Source organism: Phoxinus phoxinus, assembly GCF_949152265.1.
Source record: "Phoxinus phoxinus genome assembly, chromosome: 18".
NCBI lineage: Eukaryota > Metazoa > Chordata > Actinopteri > Cypriniformes > Leuciscidae > Phoxinus > Phoxinus phoxinus.
The window spans coordinates 3478327-3497849 of NC_136893.1; the positions used below are offsets into that span (position 1 = coordinate 3478327).

Consider the following 19523-nt stretch of genomic DNA (forward strand, 5'->3'; position numbering starts at 1 on the left):
GTAATTTTGTAGTCGATCTAAGAGCATTTTATGATCTATAGTAAAATTAGTATTGAGATACAGCCTTGGTCAGACGCTAGAAGTCAGTCATTTGTAATTTTAACGAGCGCAGTTTCTGTGCTATGATGGGGCCTGAATCCAGACGGAATTTTTTTTTTGCAAAAAAACAGCACATTGAACGGACACAATTTTTTCTTGTATTTAAAGCCCAGAACTCACCAAGCTGGTGCCGACGAACTAGTGGCGACAAAAGCAGACTGCGGGGGCGGCTCACGTCGGCAGCGTCTGAGTCCATAGTTGCTCTGACACACCAAGCAGCTTGACACCCAACAGCCAAGTAGCACGTCTGTTCTGCGCCTGCGTAAGAGGAAATACCTTTCCGTACCAGCAGGTGGCAGTAGTCTGTTTTAGTTACTCAAAGCAGGAAACCGGAAGAGCTACATGGAAATGCAAACAAATGAGAAGAGCGTTCTGTGTGTTCCCTCTTGACTTCGCCGTTTACTTGCTGCGTCACCTCAGTTTTTTTCTCATGCACTGGTTCACCAGCTGAACAGCCAACCAGAATGATCAGATGGCCAGACTGACCGACGAGCTCCGACGGCGATTCAACATGTCGAATCGGCCGGAAAAAAAAGCCGACGAGGACCAACTTCAGACGACGTGCGGAACACACTGAGAAAACTTAGTCAGCCAACAAACAAAAACTGCCCGACGGCCGACGGTCGGCTTGGTGTGTTCCGGGGTTTAGACATAAATGTAAGGTCTTTAAATTGCTAATTGATTTGGATCTAATTGTGTTTTTTTAATGAGAGGCTTCATAACTGCCAGCTTGATCGTTCTTGGAACATAACCTAGAGATAATGACAAGTTAATAATATAGACCCATTTTGCCGACGTCTAACCGTATACATACTGGGAACTACTCAGAAGGTGAAGCTACTTGGGGGGAGTGATTAGCGCAATACTCTGAGCGAACTCTCGTCTCCTCACCACGGGGCGTCTCAGGCGCTGCGAGCAAATCCCCCCGCAGAAGTAGCAGTGCTTCGCCTTCTGAGAATATAGTTCCCAGTATGTATACGGTTAGAAGATGTCTCATGTGACCTTGTTATTTGTACACGCTGTGACTATACAAATCACAACATGTAAATAGGAAAATGTTGGTGTTATTTTGTCACTTATTGGGAGCAGTGTGCTAGCTGGAGCCGTTTACCTCCAGTCTTTGTGCTAAGCTAGGCTAGCGGTGTGTGCGTCAGACAGAGTTACGGCACGCACGGAGATGAGAAGGTTATGTATGGACTTATCTAACTCTGGGGGATACTGTGAATAAGCTAAAGTCCCAAAAAATCGGCGTGTTCCTTTAATTCTGAATTAAAAGTAAAAGTAATTTTCTGTAGTTTGCCAGAAAACACTACTCATTTAGCCAGTTTAATATGATAAGCTTAATGAGCTGATAAGCCAGCCCGGTCTCAACGTCATATACTGACGGGTCTTGACCATACGTCAACATACAACGAAAAGGGTACCCCTATAACGTCAATATGAGACGCAGACATAAGCGCACCAGCAGCGCCTCCTAGCGGTACCCTAACGCATACCTAAACCCAACCATACCCGAATCGTCAAACATGGACGTTAAAGGGTACCCTTTTCGTCGTATGTTGCCGTATGGTCAAGACCCGTCAGTATGTGACGTTTTGGGGTGAGACTGTGTTAGATAAGCATGAGTGACCAAACTACATTTCCCATCATTCTCTGTGGCAGTATAATAATAATAAATATAATAATAATAATAACAACAACAACAATAATGAAACATAAATTATGACACATAATGCGCATTCTTTGAGTTTTACGAACTTGTAAAAACAAACTTGGTCTTAACCATATGATATTTTCTGAACAAAAGCGGTCTAACTGCACAGTTTACAAACGTTATTAGCCTGGCTATAATTCTGGATGCTTGAACATGTTGAAACATATAATATTATAATTATTCATATGCAGTGTCATAACTACGTCTCTGACGTTTATAACAAACCAACCCGTTTGAAAATTGGTAGAAAATTGAGCAAGTTATGGTTATTTAAAAAGTACATGCACCATTAAAACACAATGTTACTAGTGAGCGAGCTGACTGTGACAAGATGGCCGCCGTGTGCGGACGTCGACCTCCATTAGCCAGCAGCACGGACGACACATCTAACCTTTATTATGTATTTCTATGTTTGACAGCGTTTTATGATTCAGCCTCAATTATCGCCCCTCATGAACAATTGCAGTGATTTACAACTAGGAAGAGTAAAAAAAAAAACACTTATCATTGCATCTAAACCAACAACATGTTTATTAGATCCAATACCCCCTACACTTGTTGAGCTGAATCTCAGGAATGAGTCTCAAAGAACTACACTTCCCAGAGTGCACCAGCCGCAGCAAACCGGCTGCTTGTCACCTGATCAGTCATGGTCACTGATTTGGAGCACCTGTGAAGACATGGAGGTCCACAGTCATTCAGACAAACAAATTTCAGAGATAAGACGCTCCAAGGGATGGGGAAATGAAGCCTCATGAATCGGCTTTCCCCTGACTGTTCCGGGAAAAGATTCAAAGCTTCGAAAGTGTCGAGAACAGCGCCACCTGGTGCTTATTTAAAATAAAGCAGCAAGAAGCCTGTGTTAGAAGCTCTGGCAGATGAAGCAACCACAACACACTCCATAGTTTCAATGTTATGTGTACAAATAAAAGCCTTACATGTTTGTGTTTGATTTGTTCATTAAATAAGATTTAATGTTGGCCTAGTCTCTCTCTCTCTCTACATCTGTTATTATGGCATGGTGTTGCCTTCAGGGAACAAACAACCCTTTTGGACCTCACACCACCCCTTTAATTTTTTTTAATATATTTTTTTAAATGTATAATATCACCTGACATGTCTGTTCAATGAAATGAGGGGCTGAAGTGGGTGTGACCTTTTGTTTGGGGGTAGTGCAGTCTAAAAAGAAAAATGCCTTTTATTTCTAAATTATGACTATTTTCGATCTAAAAAACATACTAACATTATAAGGGCAACCCAGGAAACATTATAAAATAATAAAATAACCCCATGTCATGGGGCCTTTAATGAAGCAAAGCCATGGTACACGGTGCCACCAATTAGTAATATAAATATCAGTTTTTAACATGTTTAAAGGGGTGGTTCAGGATTTTGGACATCGGACCTCATTTTCAAGTTAGCCTGGTTGTTATTCATCAGTGGAGACCGTTTTCAAAAAAATTCATCCAGTCCTTCCAGTTGCATAGTTCGCTGATGCTAGGCTAGCGCGAGTCAACGGTATCTGTGCTAGCCTGCCATTAAAAGCAGTTTTACCCACTCCAAAGTACACCAAAAGCAAATAAATTATAACGCCAGACTGTCGATGTAAATGTCTATTGAGAGAATAATGTTAGAAATCAAAGTACCGGTCCGGTACTCTTACATCTCAATGATCGCATTACATTTACAGGAACTAGTTTCTCAGCAGCGGCGGAATTTTACTTTGCTCCGGTTAGTAGTACTGCGCCGAAAAGTAAACACAGAACAGAAGCGCGCGCACTACAGACGGGACGTCTAGCTAGCTAGTAGTAGCCTTGAACAACGATATTGAAAAACATTCGATTGTAAACTAAGGAATTGGCAACATGGTGATTCGTTGTGCATTTCGAAATTGTAAAAATAAACCAAATAGATGGTCATGCAAAAAGTTTCCACAAATTTCCATTGAGAGATCCAGAAAGGAACCAACTGTGACTTCTTTCTGCTGGCTTGGACAACGAGACACCGGCAGAGACTATTAAAGTTGCGAATTTGTAGTGATTATTTTAGACCAGACGACTTTGAAAAAACCCATAATCGAAACGTTCATAAGTCACTGACAAGGAATGCAGTTCCAGCCGTCTTTCCATATGCACCAACAGCAGATGAACAGGTAATAACTTTTGTTAGGCTACTATAGCTATCTATTAAGCTAGTCCCTTTTCATAACTTATAGAATGACAATGACAGCGTTAGTGGAGATAACGTTACAGTTCAATTTCTGCCCTTTTAGTATCTATCTCGATTAGTTCTTCATCTGTGTATTCCGGCTCATACATGTACGGTTCGTTGAATAAAACACATTCCTCGTCTCCAAAGTCTGAAACATTGGCATGGCTTTCAAACGTGGCCATAGTCCTATGTTGATTTCTTAGTGAAATATACTCTGCTTCTGTAGTGATGAGTGTCAGCGGCAGGTAAATACACTTGCGTCATGTGGAGACTCTCTCGGTTGCCTAGGTAACTTAATATCACTCCGCTGTAGACTGTGCTAATAAATACAGGGAACAAAGTGTAACTATTGCAATGCAATGAAAGGGTAGTTTGATTTCTAACATTATTCTCTCAACAGACATTTACATCGACAGTCTGCCGTTATAATTTATTTGCTTTTGGTGTACTTTGGAGTGGGTAAAACTGTTTTTAATGGCAGGCTAGCATATGCTGTTGACTCGCGCTAGCCTAGCATCGGCGAACTATGCAACTGGAAGGACTGGATGAAATTTTTTGAAAACTGTCTCCACTGATGAATAACAACCAGGCTAACTTGAAAATGAGGTCCGGTGTCCAAAATCCTGAACCACCCCTTTAAGTTAAAATAACTTTATATTCAAAAATATATGCATGTGCATCAGTATGTAAATAAGTATGTTTGATTGTTTAAAGATTTATTTTGTTTTTATTTATATACTTAAACTGTGTTTTATTGTTCGTTGCCTCAGGGCAAACCAAACCGTTTGTACATCCGTCAAGATTTCTGCGAGATAAGAGTATTCGCTCCGTGCACAATATGGCGACCGTTGACGTTCGAACCCTGAGTGTGCGGGCCAGTACTTCCGGTGAAAACTTCCGGTGATCTGACAGCGAGAGACAACAGCGACCGAGTTCCTTTACCTGAGAGATCATTTTTCACAATGAGTGTTTTTAGGATTCAAGAGGGTGACAGCCTCAGCACTTCATTGTCGTGTGTTCTTATATATGTACCGTTTCGTCACGTTACAACAAAGTAAGCTTTCATGCATTCCCCGCTGACGCTGCGGTACGGGCTGAGTGGATGCAGAAGATCCGGAGGAATGACTTCAACCCGACCAAATTTTTAAATTCATATAATTTTCAGTGTATTTCACCTGTGCGTTTCTATGCTTTCTATTACTGCATTTATTTTGTGGAAGTCAGATGAGTTAAAGAGCGTACGGTTTCATAAATCATTAAGTTGCTCTGTCTGGTAAGCAGCACATGTATGGAGTCAAAATAGGGCCATATATATCTGCAAAATAAAACAATGTTTCGCAAAAAAAAAAAATGTTTTGCAAAAAAAAAAAATGTTTTGCAAAAAAAAAAAATGTTTTGCAAATAAAAATAGAGTATTGAGGAAAAAAATGTTTTTTTTGCAAGTAAAATAAAATAATTGCAAAAGAAAAGTTAACCACTGAGAGAAAAAATAAAGTTTAGCAAAGTAAAACTTCAGCAGCATTGACTGCAACACATATTTCCCTTTGCGCCGCTCCTTTAAATCCGCGTTTCTGTCATCCGTGCCTCTGCGGTGCACGCTTTCCTTTGCGCTTCCTTTTTTCTTTGCGCCTCGCTTTGTGTCCCTGATTTGACGTGGGGGGTGGGGTCAAGAGGTTGGGGTGTGTACAAGGGACGAAGGCGCGTCCTTCTCGCCTACGTCATCAGCGCGAGCCCCAGACCGAGTGGATCGATCGAAATGGCGGATGGGTGATGGATCACAGGTATGTATTATTGATAGTTTTCTTATTATTATTATTAGACTCCTATATTATTAATAACAGATACTGCTAAATACCACCCTCTAGCCGGTCTGAAGTATCTGTTATTAATAATATAGGAGTCTAATAATAATAATAAGAAAGCTATCAATAATACATACCTGTGATCCATCACCCGCATGTCTCTGCTCCGTAGAGTTGTGACGTTCGCGAACGAACCGATTCTTTTGAACGGCTCATAAACATGAACGATGGGAGCCGAGTCGCTGCTGGAGGGGAGCCGTTCTTTGTCGTTCTTTTTTTCCTATGCGTGTTTCACACAGATGCACACAAAGGCTGTGTTTACACTTGGCATTAACATGCGATCACCATGATCTGATCAAGCAGATCGGATCATTAGCCAATCAGGACACCGTGCGTTTACATTTGTTCATATTAACAAATGTATCTAGATAACTGATCGGATTTCTGTTTCCTGCATAATATTTAAATTATGTCTGTAGCACGACACCAATAAGATAATACAAATTAAGCAATGTCCCAATTGCTTTCACTCACTCACTTTACTTTCCTGTGCAATCTCCATCCTTAAATCAAATTACGTTTTTTGAATGAAGGAATATTTCCAGAGTTGATCATACATAACCATATAAGTTACATCATCGATCATCGGGTGATGTCCTATTTGCAAAGTTTACAGTAGTAATAGTGGATTGTATGTAGACATTTCCATTTTATTTATTCTAATTTCATCTACAGTATATATTTAAAACTTTAAATATTTTTTGTTTTTTATCAAAATGTTCTTGTGTGGAAGTGTTTGTAGTAAAAGCTGTTTTGCACAGAAATTCATTGCAGCCGGCTTTGTTTTTGATGTTTATTTGTGAGTAACGTTAGGTATTGTATGAATAACATAAGTCAACATAGCTTTACACATACACACACTTTGTACTAAAGGTAAATCCAAAATAGTGATGTCACTTCCTAAGCAGAGGGATGTTGTGCAATGGAATATAGTCCACACATGACAAATGAGGTAATAATCAATATTTCAGAATAATTCAACTATTGGTGTGTGATATCTGAGTTTTAATTATTTGACTACAAATCTCACCTCATCATTCCTCCCAGTGAGGATAAACTAAGATGCTCCCAAGCTGGCTTCTTAAAACTGACTAAATATTTAAAAAGAGCCAAAAGAGCCGTTCTTTTGAACGGCTCTTTGAAAGGAACGGATCCCCTCAAAGAGCCATAAATCCCATCACTACTGCTCCACCATTTCGATCGATCCACTCGGTCTGGGGCTCGCGCTGATGACGTAGGCGAGAAGGACGCGCCTTCGTCCCTTGTACACACCCCAACCTCTTGACCCCACCCCCCACGTCAAATCAGGGACACAAAGCGAGGCGCAAAGAAAAAGGAAGCGCAAAGGAAAGCGTGCACCGCAGAGGCACGGATGACAGAAACGCGGATTTAAAGGAGCGGCGCAAAGGGAAATATGTGTTGCAGTCAATGCTGCTGAAGTTTTACTTTGCTAAACTTTATTTTTTCTCTCAGTGGTTAACTTTTCTTTTGCAATTATTTTATTTTACTTGCAAAAAAGCATTTTTTTTCTCAATACTCTATTTTTATTTGCAAAACATTTTTTTTTTTGCAAAACATTTTTTTTTTTTGCAAAACATTTTTTTTTTTTTTGCAAAACATTTTTTTTTTTTGCAAAACATTTTTTTTTTTTTGCGAAACATTGATTTATTTTGCAGATATATATGGCCCTATTTTGACTCCATACACATACAGTAGTTTACTACGTGTAAAATATACACAAACTTATATTAAATTGTTTGTGGTACCTACAGTTAAAAATTTTTAAATATGTGATGATAATATTGATCGAGCAATTGATGTAAGTAAGTGAAAATATATAGAATTGAGAAAATAGTATTTAGGGAGATAAATTGTAGCCTATCACAAGGCAACGTATGAATGTTCACGGGGTATTTTATTTAACAACTCTAATCGTAGTTTTAACTATATTTACAGATGGCATAATTGTCATTGTGTATGCAGCATGAGTCCAATACAATCTTCTATTCTGAACAGTTGTATTTCATTCATTAATCTGACTATGCGTCCGTGCATTTAATTGCCATTGGCTCGTGTGATAGTAATATGGATCTTGGTAGTATTTTAAGTGATATAATTGATTCTATCAACAACTATAAGAGATAATTTTCGGCTTTCTCCGGCTCCCTGCACAGGGCGCAATGCGAAACCGGAAGTGTCTATCCGCACACTCGCTGTTCGGAAATCCAACATGGCGGCCACGTGCAACTAGCCAATTTGTGTTCGTGCAGATCACTCACCTTACATCAGGAACCACAGAGCCCGCCAGAAAGCCTGTGACAAAATGGCCGCCGGGTGATGACATTAGAGACTCCGCCGTAAGACATCTAGCCTTTATTATGTATATTTATGCTGTCAAATGTAGTACATTTACAATTGTATTCCTGATGCTTTCAATTTTCTCAGTGAAGAAATTCAAAAAGTCATTAATTCAATCCAATTCAATTCACATTTATTTGTATAGCGTTTTTCAAAGCAGCTTTACAGAAAATGCATGTCTACATTACAATTTAGAGTTATCTGTTATCAGAGGTAACTGTCTAAGGTATGTATTTCAGAAATGTAGTCTGAATCACAGTTAGCTAAAATGTATTAATGAATACTTGTTTGTTAACAAATGATCATAACAAAAAAATGTAGCATTGGTGCATTACTACTAAACTGTTATGGAATAATTTGTTCAGTTGATGTCTATTTGTTTGTTAATCTCGCCACTGTACTAAATAAAAATCTTGGATTGTTTTGGTCATTTTCTACTAGTTTGCTAGTCGGCCCTGGATGCTTTTAGAGCCTTTTTATATCGGAAAGTGCTGTCTTTCCATGCGATCCTAAATACCTCTAAATTAATTTGTTTCCATTTAAGCTCTAGATTATGAGTTTCTGTCTTGATAGCGTACCATGGTGCAGTACTTTTCTCTCTAACCTTTTTTAATCTGATCGGTGCAACAGTTTTTAAATGTACTAGAGAAAATGGTACCCATACTGCTAGTCATTTCCTCTAGTTCATTTGTGTGTTCGGGTTCACTGAGAAGCTGAGAAGGATCAGGTAGGTTATTTGCGAATCTATCTATAGTATTTGGGAGAATTGTTCTACCTGGCCGATAACAAGGTAGTGATCAGTGATATCATCACTTTGCGGTTGAATATCTACAGTATATCCATCCATAGGATTGGTTCCATGCGATATAATTAAATCTAGTGTATGATTAAAACGATGGGTGGGTCTAGTGGCGTTTTGCTTGACCCCAAAGGAGTTTAGTAAATCTGTAAACACAGCCCCTTACGCATCTTTTGTATTATCAACGTGGATGTTAAAATCACAGACAATCAATGTTTTATCGACGTTGACCAATAAGTCTGAGAAAAAAATCAGCAAACTCTTTTAGGAAATCAGATTAGGGCCCTGGAGGTCTGTATGGTAGCCAAAGCAAGAGATAGGGATTTCTGAGTCCCTCATGTAAAAATCAGTCTACAGGCTTTAAAGGGGTCATGACATGAGAAACCAAATTTGCCTTGATCTTTTGGTATATAAGAGGTCTTTGTACCATTAAAACGTCCTGCAAGTTTCCTAGCTTAAGACGTCCTCCCCATTATAAACGAATCATTTATTTAATCAAGCTCTAAATACAGCTCGTTCTGGATCCATGGTAAGAAGTGACGTCACGGTACGAAGTGACGTACCTGTGTTTGCATATGACTGCCTCCAGCACAAGACAACTACGCTTTAAGCGCAAGACAACTACGCTCATTTCGTATCGTTGTCGCGCCGCGCGCCTCACAAGTGTTCAGTCGACGGACAGCGAGTGGGTCTGTGTACAGGGAAATTACGATGCCACGCAGATGTGCTGTTCCTGGCTGTGGACAAACAACATCTTTGAATACGCTGCGAAAGATCCAGTCGTCAGGGAAAAATGGATGCACTTTATTTGTCCCAGTCACGGCAGTGGTAGAGAACAAATCCCAAAATGATGCTGGCTTTGCCAGAAAACTGTTGCTCAAAGATAAGTCCATGCCGATTACTCTGGGCTCAACAACGACGACGCAAACTGTAAGTAATGTATTTAAAACTGTAAACTACTTTTTAAATACGCTGAATCCGCAAATGTTCTGGCTGGGGGCGTTAATAATTGATGCATAGGCACTGACGTTAGCCAATCATAACAGTGGGCGTTAACACTGAACTCTTAAAGGGGAAACACCCCCAAAACAGACTGTTTGAATCAGAGGATGAGAAACAGGGTGGGAAAAGGTCATAAATCACTACATTTTAAAAAAAATGTTGTAAAAAAAACTATAGTAATACTATAATTGCACCTAAGGGAACATAATAATAAATAAAAAAAAACCATGTCATGACATTAGGCAACCTAGGAAGTCAGGGAAGGTCTATTTATTTTATTTTATGTTGTATTACAAGCTGTTCACACATGTTTATATTATCGATCATTGATAATTACTGGATATATATATATATATATATATATATATATATATATATTGTTATTGTGTTCTAGGTGTTATGTTATAATTATTCATCACAATTAATTTGAAATAACCCCATACATTCATAAAACATCCTAGCCTATTTTGGGATTTAAGACAAGTTTACATTTATACATTTGGCAGACTCTTTTATCCAAAGCGACTTACATTGCACTTCAATACACATTTTTTACATTCTTATCCGTTCTTGCTTTCCCTGGGAATCGAACCCATGACCTTGGTGTTGCAAGCGTTTGAGCTACAGGAAAGTTGGAGGTTATCTAACTTTAAGAAGATTATTTTTAAGAAGATTGATATGAATTCTTAAGTTTTGTCTGAAGAACAATCTTAAGGAAAAAAGGTAAACACATTCTCTGAGAAGAACTCTCTCGTTGACTGAAATTTCCAGCTTTCTGTGTTTTCACTGTTATATAGGTTGCATAGAAAACATAGGAAATCAGTCTCATGTAAATATGCATATGTAAAACAACGCCATCATCAACATTAAACAGCATATAAATCAAAACTGCCTAATGTTACTGAATGAATTGCCTAATGTTACTGCCAAAACTGCCTAATGTTACTGCCTAATGTTACTGAATACTGAAGAAGCTATATTGGACAGCAGAAGAGAGCGTCAGTCTGTGAGTGTTTACTTTTGTCTATTGTCTAAGCTATTTCTTCCTCGGTTATACCCACACTCACACACATCATAAACACATCTCTTCACACTGGTACATTTCCCACAGCATTCAAGCAGGCTCGGGTAACCCCACTGCTTAAGAAACCCACTCTAAATCCAGCACATCTAGAGAATTACAGACCGGTATCTCTTCTTCCTTTCGTCGCAAAAACACTTGAACGAGTTGTTTTCAACCAGATCTCCTCCTTTCTTACGCAGAACAACCTCTTGGACAGCAATCAGTCTGGCTTCAAAAGCGGACACTCGACTGAGACTGCTCTGCTCTCAGTAATTGAAGCTCTGAGATTGGCAAGAGCTGCTTCCAAGTCCTCAGTTCTCATCCTGCTGGATCTGTCTGCTGCCTTTGACACAGTTAACCACCAGATCCTCCTGTCAATCCTAAAGATGAAGGGAATCTCGGGAACTGCACTCCAGTGGTTCAAGTCTTATCTCTCGGGTAGGTCCTTTAGGGTGTCGTGGAGGGGTGAGGTGTCTAAGTCCCAACATCTAGCTACTGGTGTGCCTCAGGGCTCAGTGCTTGGACCACTTCTCTTCTCCATCTACATGACATCACTAGGATCTGTGATTCAGAAACATGGCTTTTCCTATCACTGCTACGCTGATGACACACAACTCTACCTCTCATTCCAGCCGGATGATCCGACGGTGGCCGCTCGCATCTCAGCCTGCCTGACAGACATTTCTGGCTGGATGAAGGACCACCACCTTCAACTAAACCTTGCGAAGACAGAGCTACTCGTAATCCCGGCTAACCCAGCACTTCATCACAATTTCACCATTCAGCTAGGCTCGTCATCCATAACTCCATCAAGATCAGCCAGGAACCTTGGAGTTGTAATTGACGACCAATTGAATTTCACAGATCACATTGCTAGCACTGCCCGTTCATGCAGATTTGCCTTGTACAACATCAGAAGGATCAGGCCCTTCCTATCAGAGCATGCTACACAACTCCTTGTTCAGGCGCTTGTTCTATCCAGACTGGACTATTGTAATGCTCTCCTGGCTGGTCTTCCAGCTTGCACTGTCAAACCTCTGCAACTGATCCAGAATGCTGCAGCTAGAGTGGTCTTCAACGAGCCGAAGAGAGCACACGTCACTCCTCTCCTAACAAAATTGCACTGGTTGCCGATTGCCGCTCGCATCAAATTCAAGTCACTGACGTTTGCCTACAGAACAACCACTGGCACTGCTCCCTCATACCTGAATTCATTACTTCAGACTTATGTGCCATCCAGAAACTTGCGCTCTGCAAGCGAGCGCCGTCTTGTGGTGCCATCTCAAAGAGGCACAAAATCTCTTTCTCGGACCTTTACCATGACTGTTCCCTACTGGTGGAATGATCTGCCTAACTCAGCCAGAGCCGCTGAGTCCGTACCCATTTTTAAGAAATTGCTGAAGACATATCTTTTTCGGCAGCATTTAATCCAGTAATACTAACACACTCTTCTCTATTCTAACAAAAAAAATAAAAAAAAATAAATAAAAATACTGTACGTTGGATTGTACTGTGAAGGGTCATAGCACTTACATACTGTTGGTCTACTGCTAGTTTAATTGCTTCTATTGTTTCTCATTTGTAAGTCGCTTTGGATAAAAGCGTCTGCTAAATGAATAAATGTAAAAATGAATGAGATGTCGACCCAGGACGAGCTACAGGACTGTGAATCTGTGGGGATGTTGATGGACTCGATCCACTGCATCTATGTTTTTATCATTGTTCTGAATCCGACCTGGATTTAGTCTTTGACAAAAACATGATTGTCTCATTTTTTTTGCTCACAATGTTGCTTTTTTTTAACTGAAATTTACACACATTCAAGTGTTTATAAAAAAAGAATGCATTTAGCTAGAATAAAACGTTTTGTCTGTTTGTTTAAAAGCAGAAGGTTGGCTCTTTCTTTTGATACAGTATTGTGGGTGGTCTTCCTGCAGGGGTTCAGGCTGCAAGACTGCCGAATGACTAAATAAACATTGTCAGCAAGATGGTAGAAAACTACATTTCTTATCTATTACCCCCCACTGCTACTTATACCAACGACGGAAATAAGCGCAGTTACAATAGCTTAATATGTGGGAGAGCGTTGCTATAGAGAGTGACAATATTGTGTTGCAATAGGTAACACTTCAAATCAATACCAAATCAAAACTAGTTAGCACATTATTTGTAATTGAAAAGGTTTAATGACAAAATATGGTTACACTTAAAAAAGTTACAAAACAGATGTATGAGATGACAACTTATACCATTAATTGGACCCAGCATATACAGTATGTAAAATGTTGAGAGAGAGAGAGAGAGAGAGAGAGAGAGAGAAAGAGAGAGAGAGAGAGAGAGAGAGAGAGAGAGAGAGAGAGAGAGAGAGAGAGAGAGAGAGAGAGAGAGAGAGAGAGAGAGAGAGGAGAAGATAAGATATACTTTATTGTCCCCGAAGGGAAATTAGTTTTGGACTCTGTCCGTTCCGCAGCTTTACAGAGACAACACAAAATACGAAGAATAAACGTCACTCAACACATTCTCTCACAAACATGCTCTCATATACATTAAACAGGTACGTATATTAACGCCAGTTTTAAAAATTACAACCGTTATTAATTACAGCTCCCATATTGCAAATCCTTAATAGTATACATATTGCACAAATGAGATAATGCATGAAAATAGAGCATATATTCCATCTGGCCCCAAGAGCCCCAAGAATGGGAGCCAGAGCATTAAAGAGACAGAGCAACAGTTACAATCTTGTTTTATCCTTTCCCTGACCATGTGACTTTGACCCACATGAGAGACGTTCAAACTGACCAATCAGATAATTACAACTTCCCCCATTGTATTAAAGGTGTGACAATATATAGACCCCGAAGTACACACATCTTGGCCTACAGGCCTTGATCACTAGCCCTCTGTGCCTTTGGGAACTCCAGTATACAGTATATTGCATGTTCAGATATTCATATAACAATATATTCTGGGGGCCATGAAACTTTTATGAAAATAATCAAAAATGCTGGCGGTGACTGACAACTTAAAAAAAAAAAAAAAAAAAACGCTGGAAGGGAAAGAGTTAAGAAGCAATACCAAATATTCGTCACTTTTTTTTCTTAAGTATGAAAATGGGAAGAAAATATCACTTGAGAGGAAGTTTACTCTTAAGAATGTTGCGTGAATCCGGCCCCTGGTGTATAAAATGGTCTATGGACCAGGTAGTCACACCCTTGGGGCAAAGTACAGTAGCCTACACAACACATGTGGATTAATGAGAGTACATACTTGACACACAGACAAGCTTCTTTCTCTTCTGTCTGCTGAACTTTCTCTTTTGGTACTTCAATGAGGCGAATATGTGATGGCGTTCGGTTCAGGTAAGAATCTAATTTAACTAAAGATAAAAAACAAGCTATAAAGGTTTCTTAAAAGTCTACACCTATCGACACTTGTGTCAGTGCCATGATTAATTACCAAAGCGTCATTTCATGTAACTGCTCAAATAAATGGTTGTGTTTTCTCGTTGCTGTCTGATGATGATTCATTGCTTTTAGACATGCATATTTTGTGTGAAAAATGAAAAGTTTTCTTTAAAAATCATGTAAATATTCGATATTTAGCGAGGCATGTGGTAAATGTGTTATTGTTTTATATCGGTATTGTTAAATACCGGTAGGGCAAAGTTAATCACCATGACATTACTTATGATAGCTACTGTAGCAAGATTTTCAGTATCATTTACTCAAATTATTACTTCATTAACATTTTTTATTCACTTTTGGGTTTTGACAACGTTTTTGATTCTTTTTACAAATATACCAACAAAGTACTGCAACACAAAACAATGCAAAAGGACATGCATAAATTAAAAATAATAATAAACCTATATTGACAAAGAAAGTATAATTTTAATTGTTGATTCCTTGAGTATGATTCCTTGCCATAAAAAAAAAATAAGTTTATTGCTTTTATTTATAGTTAAGTTTCTGTGACCTGATAGTATGATCTGGTTGTATTTTTACGGGCAAAATATGTCCTCAATGTTCAATGATCATAATTCAGCTATACTTTTTTGAATAAGATTAAGCTAATAATGCAGTGAAAAATACAGTTTGTCATTCAGTGCCCATTTTATTTTCTTCCATCTATTTTCCATACAACAAAAGCAAATGGCTTCCTGCCCAGCTCCAAAAAGGACAAAGCATCATAAAAGTAGATCATACGGCTGGTGTGTTTAAGGGACATGTTAAAATCAATCAGTTATTGATTTTGCACTATAATTTTGCCTGTAGTGGAATGATCATGTGTAGAAAGACAAGGAAGAGATAGCTATCTGTTACCACAAGGTTTTTATGAAATGGCCATAAGGAAAATGTCTAATCACCAGAAGCAGTGTACAGAGTACAAGGTACAGTATTTGCTTAGATGTTTCTGGTTTCAATTTGACACTGCAGATTGTATGCCAATATTTAATCATACCAGTCTTCAAAAGTCTGGGGGTGTGGTAAGACTCAAGGGTGTGTTGACATGGCAATAACCATAAAGTTCCTGATCAAAGTATAGCCTAATTCATACCTGAACATTAAGCTTCACTGAAAGCATTCTTAATTGTGTTTTGTACAAATATTTTGAATGGGTATCAGATGTTAATTTAAGTAATAGGGTAAAATCTGGGAATCAATTTTTTTTCAAACCGGTTAAAAAAGACAATACAAAATGAAAACATGCATAAAAGAACATGCATAAATGATAATAGAAAAAGATACAGTATTGACACAGAAATATCAAATGGATGATTCAATGCCACACCATAGAGTGGTACTGTGGTTATATCTGGTGTGGTCAGATTAAGTGAAACAAAATGGTTGAAAACACAATATAATCTTGATAAATGGATGTCATAATGCAGTTACTCACCGACCTTTATGCTGTTTTACTTGCAGAGAGCAGTATCTGGAAAAGACCATGCAGTGATCACCCTAAAAGTAAGCAAAACATAGTATAGATTTAAATAATATAGCAAATGTAAATAAATAATAATAATTGTAATTTACTCATCTCCATATCATTCAATCCTGAATGATTTAATTTTAAAACCAAATAGAAACAGAGCAAAAACTAAATTTAGTACATTACAACTTGAACTTTACATTTGAAACTGTGTGTGTGTGTGTGTGTGTGTGTGTGTGTGTGTGTGTGTTATTTATTTACAGTTTTAGGGCGGCACAGTCCATCTGGTAGTCCACCTAACAGTAAGTCAACACTTTAACTCTCAATTACTATTCATGCTGTAAATGAGTAGCCGACAGATAAAATATCAAAACATATTTGCACACTGACATTTCCCCCATAAGGTGTGTGGGGCTCTAGGTCACACTCACTCTGCTAAACAGGAAATATAAAAACGAACCTCAAATAAATATTATAAAATGTATTAAACGATAAGTTAGTCCATTAGGAACATATTTAATTTAGAAGTTTTGAAGCATTGCACAGCCCATGCCATTTTGTGTGTTTATTACGTTTTGTTCCATGTGCTTATCATCATCCAGATTTATCAATAATTAATTTACCGATACAGAATTGTAAATTGTGAATAGATTAGAATGTGGCACTGCTTAATTTGTGTTCTGTGTTCCAGTGAGTGATTTGAGGATTGTTCTGCTGGGGAAGAATGTAACAGAAAACATCAGAGTGGGAAACTTCATGTTAGGAAGAGCAGCGTTTGAGAGTGAAGCACCGGCTGATGTAGAGCTGCACATTGAGAAACACAGAGGAAAACTGAAGGACAGAGACGTCACAGTCATCAACGCTCCTCAACTGCTGCATCCAGATCTGTCAGTCTCTCAGATCACACAGGGAGTGAAAGAGTGTGTGAATCTGTCTGCCCCTGGACCTCATGTGATCATACTTGTTCTGCAGAACGACTTCAGTGAGAGTGACAGAAACAGAGTGAAATATGTGCTGAATGAATTCAGTGAAGAGGCTCTTAAACACACTATAGTGCTGACCAATGAGGAAGAGATATACAATAACCAAATTCATCAATTCATAAATGAATGTGGAGGTGGACATCTTCAGTTTGATGAACACAAATCAGGATTGCACTCTGAGATACTCGAAAGAGTAGAGAAGATACTCAAGGAAGAAGAGGTCCCGTTTCTGATCTGTGACTTGTATGAGGAAGCAGAAGAAGCATCAGAGGATGAAGAGCAGAGCAGATCTAGAAGTTCAGTTGCAGCAGAAGAAGAGGGAGATCTTGATTATGAAGATGCTTGGAAAGTCCAAAAGAATACCTTGTGTAAGTTTTGTTGGCAAGAAAGTTAGTTTAGCATACACATCACTTCCTTCATGAGAAAGAATAAATTGAGGAAAAAAAAAATGTATAATGATAAATGATAATACAAACACTATTCTAATTTTGTAATGTCTACAGCAAACTCATACAGAAAACGTCTCGGGTTACGACTGTAACCCTTGTTCCCTGAGGAGGGAACGAGACACTGCGTCATTGAAAACGACTCTTTGGGGACGCTCCCTAAGCGTACGCCTCTGAAGTATGAATGAAACTAATCCAATCCTGATTGGTGTTGCGTCGTGACGTAACATGTGACGGCATAACCGGATGCATAAAAGTGTCGCCGGCGCACACACACATTAGCCTCGCGATGAAGCAAGCCGCTCCCAGGCGTTAAGGGGCGTGGCAAGACGACGCAGTGTCTCGTTCCCTCCTCAGGGAACAAGGGTTACAGTCGTAACCCGAGACGTTCCCTTTCGTAGGGAACTCGCACTGCGTCGTTGAAAACGACTCTTTGGGGAACGAATACCCACTAGGCCACGCACCGAAAAAGCCTGTCCTAGAGTGAAGCTGATCTCAGGCACTTAAGCTAGGACAAGAGCACTCGTGCGCCAGACGCACTAAGGAGGTGAAGACAATAAAACCTGATGAAAGTGTGCAGGGTAGCCCAACCGGCTGCCTCACAGATCTCCTGGAGGGGCACTCCCGAACGGAGGGCCCTAGAGGACGCCATGCCTCTGTTAAAATGAGCCCTTACGGCCAAAGGTGAAGGCAAATTGCGCACCTTGTAGGCCTACTTATGGTTTGTTTGGATGCCGGGAGCCCCTTATTAGGTGACCCAAAACACACTAACAGTAGGTCCGACCTCCTCGAAGAAGAGGACCCCTCAAGGTAAATACTCGGAACCCTGACTGGCAGAGCAAAGGAACCTCTCTTCTTCTGCCGACACATGAGGTGGAGGATGAAATGCTTGCAGGACCATGGACCTAGCCATGTTAGAATGCACTTAAGGCACATAGCTGGGTCTCGGGTGCAGGATGGCCTTAACTCTGCCGGGGGCAAAACCCCAAGCAAGCTGGCGTTAGTGCCAGGGCTTGGAGATCTCCCACTCTCTTAATAATTTTAAGGAACAGCTAAGAGAAAGGCTATCTTGAACGTGAGGTCCTAGGCGAAGCCGACTGGAGGGATTCGAAGGGAGCCAGGGATAGCCCTTCGAGAACCACCACCAGGTCCCAGGAAGGACCTGACCTCCATGTACCATGGAGAAATAGTATGACCCGTTGGTGCCTCCCCAAAGGCCCATCACTCAGTGGTGCATGGACCGCCGAACTGGCAGCCACGTACACCTTAAGTGTGGACGGGGAGAGACCCGCAGAGAAACGATCTTGAAGAAACTCCAGAACTGAAGCCACTGGGCAGTTAACTGGATCTAACTCATGTTCTCTACTCCAAGTGAAAAAAAACCTACCACTTGAAGCCATATAATCTCATAGTAGACGGAGCCCTAGAGCTAAGTATGGTTTTGACCATCCCAGTTGATAGACCGGCATCTAGGTACTGGACCCCCTCAGGGGCCAGACCCACAATTTCCACAGCTCCGGGCGAGGGTGGAATATTGTGCCCTCCGCCTGAGACAACAGATCCCTCCTCAGAGGAATCTGCCATGGCAGAGCTATCAGAAGTGAAAATATGTCTGAAAACCATACTTGGGCCGGCCACAACGGGGCTATCAGAAGAAGACTGATGCCCTCCTGACGGACCCTCTCCAGGACTCACGGGAACAGAGCGATCGGGGGAAAAGCATACAGGCGAAGCCTCAGCCAAGCCTGTACCATGGCATCCAACCCCAGTGGGGCTGGATGAGTGAGGGAGAACCAAAGTGGACAGTGGGACGTCTCTCGAGACGCAAACAGATCCACTTCCATTGGTCCAACCTCTGCCATATCAACTTCACCACCTCTGGGTGAAGTCTCCATTCCCCGGGCCTCAGCCCCTGCCTCGACAGGATGTCTGCTCCCTGATTCTGAACCCTCGGGACATATATTGCTCTAATAGATAATAATTTCCCCTGGGACCATAGATTAATCTGATGCGCCAGTCTGGATAGAGGGCGCGATCTGAGTCCCCCT

General features: G+C 40.2%; 1 protein-coding gene across 1 annotated transcript in view; it reads right to left on the reverse strand.

Moving 5' to 3' along the window:
- The window catches only part of LOC306986409 (uncharacterized protein), a 242215-nt gene that overhangs the window by 118352 nt on the left and 104340 nt on the right, over positions 1-19523 (reverse strand). The gene's annotated exons all lie outside the window — the stretch shown is intronic.